Source organism: Leopardus geoffroyi, chromosome C1, assembly GCF_018350155.1.
Source record: "Leopardus geoffroyi isolate Oge1 chromosome C1, O.geoffroyi_Oge1_pat1.0, whole genome shotgun sequence".
Classification (NCBI taxonomy): Eukaryota; Metazoa; Chordata; class Mammalia; order Carnivora; family Felidae; genus Leopardus; species Leopardus geoffroyi.
In genome coordinates, this window is record NC_059328.1 from 75,691,683 (window position 1) to 75,696,337 (window position 4,655).

Here is a 4,655-nt window from a genome sequence, read left to right on the forward strand (position 1 = left end):
TAGGCCCCAGACATTTTCCCCTCGCGCCGATTTCTGCTCTCCACTCTGTCCTAAATAATGACATTCCTTAGGATCCAAAGCCAGGTGATACCTATCGTCTGTGATAAACTCATATATGGCTTTATGTGGTTTGCGCTGTGGTTTCTAAGCACAGAAGTGATGGCTATAAGTTAGAAGGCTTTTCCTTCCATTGCACTTACATGTGCACATCCTTCTCTGCTGAGGAACCTCACAGCATAGCCAGATTATGAAGTTGCTCCCCTGCATTAGTCTGTTGATGTTATCCCATCATTTAACAAATATTAATTAAGCACTTACTATGCACTGGACATTGTGCTGCATGTTAGGGAATCAAAACAAATAAGCCATTGTCTTTATCTTTAAGGGACAGAGTAGAAGTTATTCAGCTCCCTAGTTAATTTTCTGGAACTTTCACCAGAAGCAAGCAGGGCATGTCCAAAATCTGCTATGAAGTGTGATCATTTTCCTCTTGATCCATGGTTGAGAAATGCATTCTTGTCAGTCAGGGCATTTTTGAAATGGTTGACTGTGTCTCTAATATACACACATACATACACTTCCGTTAATCATTTTGCCCTGCTTAATCCACGGGCAGCATGGAATGGCAGAGTTCGGGAAAGCACACCCCAAATCCTGGGCTGAACTCAGTGTGACCCCTTGCTTTCTTTTTCCCATTGGCTCTTTCCACCCCCAACTTGGCTTTGGAAAATTCAGTCTACACTTGGCAGAAACCAAGGTGCTGACTAATTGTTGACCTAAGCTTTTTGTCAAAGCTTAAGTTGAATCATATTGAGTGAAATTCAACCAAAACAACCGTCATATTCCTTACAGTTGAACTACTGTAGTAGTGAAGTGATATCTTCCGAATTTACTGATTTAACTGGAAGTAACCTCTTCTGTGACTGGTTACTTTTCAGAAAGGTTGACTGAAGCCAAATTTTCCTTTGAGAATGCCAGATACCTTCCAGGTGATGTATTTTTATAGGCAGTTGTAATTACCTAGGACGGATCCAAGGGTATGACCCTCAGAGTTCCCCTCTCTTGGATGGGCTTTGAGCCAGGAAGGCCAGGATGTGCTCGGGTGGGTCCCACAGCCTTCCTGGAACTCTGTGCTCGGACCCCTCCTCGCTCTCCTGCAGAAGGGCAGAAGGAGAGGAGTGGGGAGAGGACTGACAACCTCCATACCATTCACTCGCAGTCTCACAGTCTCAGCGCAAAGCTGGCCTGTTGGGCTGGCAGAAAGGCACAGCGATGCACTGAGTTTGTAGTCACTGCAGGCAACCTGGTTAGAGCACACTTTTTTTAATTGATGGCAAGTCTAACCAGCTGAGTGTTTTGTTTTTGCTGCCATCCTTTCCTTTGTTCCAAAACTGAGATTGTGCATAAATGGAATGTGAGTTACAATTTTAGGGGCTTCAGAAGGGATCACTGCCCAGTTTGCAGAGCCACATCTTCAGTTTGAGACTGGGATTTTGTTCAAATGCAGATATTGCTGGGAGAGCCAGCCGTTACACCTTGTGGATACTTAACACCTTGATCTGATGAGTTTTAGGTTACTTCCTGAGACCCAAATGACCAGGGCAGGTGAGACCAAGAATATGAAAAATGGGAGATGGACATGTATCTCTCTGGAAGATTGGTACTCAAGGCAGATGTGGCTGCTGCAAACGATTATGCCGAGCCAACTGTAGTTAGAGCAAAATGCCTTCTGTCTAATACCTCTCCATGGTTGATTTTTTCAGAATATTTGTTCCTAGAGATAGAGATCTGTCTTTGTGCAATAGTCCTGTCTGGTATACACGGTCATATTTAAATAACTGTGCCTCCAGAGTGAAATAAATATTTAGACAACTGTAGATACACACCCCCGAAAGTGTATCTTTGATCTCTTGCTCCAGAATTAAGGCTTTGAACACATCAGAATGAACTTGCTAGCCCACAGGGCTCACATTATGTGGAAAGGATCAGTGGTCACAGAATCTCTGAAGTTGGGAGTTTCTGTTTGCGATTGTGTTTGTACGTGAAAAAAAACCTGCATAAAGTGGTATTCAAATACTGTAATTTTATAGTGATAGAGACATGCTCACCATATTGCACCTTATGCTATAATTGTAGGTTAAGCAAAAAGCCTGTTTATGTTCCAAAAATAATTCCCAGTCCCTATGCATAAATGCACTCTTTATTCCTCAACAATTTGTAGTAAATGCTAGAAATAGTTCTCTAGTACATTAGTTTTCATGTCTTATCCAGTGCCAAGTATCAAAGATTACATCTGTCATTTTCATTAAAAATTACAATAGAAATTTTAGGAGACTTCAACAAATTTAGCATATGGAAGAATAAAAGTTCATGAGTACCAAAAATTATTTTTTACGTATAGAAAAGAGGATTCTGCCTGTTAGAAATTAACATGTACTATGTATTTACATGGTACTCACACAGGGATAGGCATATAGACCTATTGAGTTCAGAAATAAATCCATGCGCATATGGAAGCTTGCCTTATAATGGATATAGTCCCACAGGTAAGTGGAGAAAGGGTGTGTGGCTTGTGAGGGGGTATTAAGAAAACTAATCAATAGACAGAAAATAGTTAAGTTGGATCTCTACCTCATGCTGTACACAAAGGTGAGTTTGGAAGGTTTAAGGAACTAAAAAGAGAAAGAACTATTTACAGATAATAGAAGAAAACATATGAGAGCATCTCTGTTATCTCGGGGTGGGGAGGAAATTTTTAATAAGACCCCAAAGTCATACACCATAAGGAGGAAAATTATTGAGTTTATTTTCATCCAAAAAACCTATTAAAATACAGGTGATTGGGCAAAGAATATATCTAGAATATATATCATAGATAAAATTAATCAAAGGATGAGAATTTGGACAAGAAATTTGAAATGTCTAACCCCAAGAAATAAATAGCATTTAGAAGATTCAAGGAACACCAGTACATTAACAAAAAGCAATAACAAAAAGCTAGTTAAGCCAAAAAAGAAATGAGCAAAGAATTTCTATCCATGTAGATTTTATAATTAGTATCTATAGACTGGAGAAACCTGAAAACCAGCAAGAATATAAAGCTATGTTTGACACCACTAGTGCTTAAGGAAAGTAAAAAATAAACGAATGGCAAAAACCAGAGTCACAGAACAACAAACATTGGCAAAAAAGGAGTGAACAGGAACACTCGTCCTCTGGTGGAAGAAGAAACGGTGTGGCCTTTCTGGGGAGCAATCTGTCAATACTTATCCCATGACCTTTCTTCCAACTATGGTGTGTACATCCCAGAAAAACTCTTGTACAAGTCTATAAAAACGCATGCAAAGGATGTTCCTCTGTCATAGATGCCCATCACCATGGAGTGGGTAACTAACATAACCTGGGTTAGACGATCTTGAACGATGCAACCGTGAGAGAAAAAAAGGTACTAGACACATTCTATGGTACAATATATAACATTTAAAGACTTCTACGCGTGCCACACAATAGTGTATGTTTTATTTTATTTTTATTTTTTCATGTTTATTTATTTTTGAGAGAGAGAGAAACAGAGTGAGAGCGGGGGGAGGGCAGAGAGAGAGGGAGACACAGAGTCCAAAGCAGGTTCCAGGATCCGAGCTGTCAGCACAGAGCCGGACATGGGGCTCAAACCTATGAACCACGAGATCATGACCTGACTAAAGCCAAACACTTAACCGACTGAGCCCCAGTACATATTTTAGAAGAATATGTGCAAATACAAAGACACATACCAAACACATTAGAGAGTGTTTGTTCAGAAATCAGTGGAGGAGATAGGAATGAGAACCAGAGGAAAAGAGGTAAGAGTATTAAAATTTAACCAAATTAATATTAAAAGTTTAACATTAATATAGACTAATGCTGCAGAGTACAGTAAACTTAACTCTGCACTCAAGAATGTTTAAAAAGGAAAAAATGGACGAATTGTCTGAGGTCACACACCAAGTTAGAAGCAAGGCCTGGGCTCCAGGAGTGTCGATAACCTCATTTACTGAGACCTTGACCTATACTAGTTATTGTGCAAATAGCTCAACATACATAATCTCATTTAATCACACACACACACACACACACACACACACACACACACAATCATATTAGTATTCTCATTTTACAGATGAGGAAGCAGAGACTCAGAGAGGTTATATTATTTGCCCAAGGTCACCCAGCTAGTCAGTGGTATGTTTGGGATTTGAATCTAGGTCTATAGGTCTCTGATTCATGTGCTAAATTCCCTGCCATCTGCTCACAATTTGAAGAAATAAGTGAGGTTGCAAAAAACAAGTTCATTCTTTCCTACTCCATCCCCCAGTCCTCGAAGACCACTTTGGTTACTGTGGTAGGCTGAATATTGTCTCTCCAGATATGCCCACATCCTAATCTCTAAAACTTCTAAATGTTTCCTGATTGGCAAAAGGGACTTTAAGAATTTTGAGATAGGAAGATTATCCTGGATTATTCAGGTTGGCCCTTGTGTAATCACAAGGGTACTTCTATGAGGGACATTGGAGGAGGCAGAGGGAGAGGTAGGAGATATGGTGATGGAAGTAGGAGATGGGAGGGATGCCAGGAAGGAGTCATGAGCCGACGGATATAGGCAGAGCCTCTAGAAA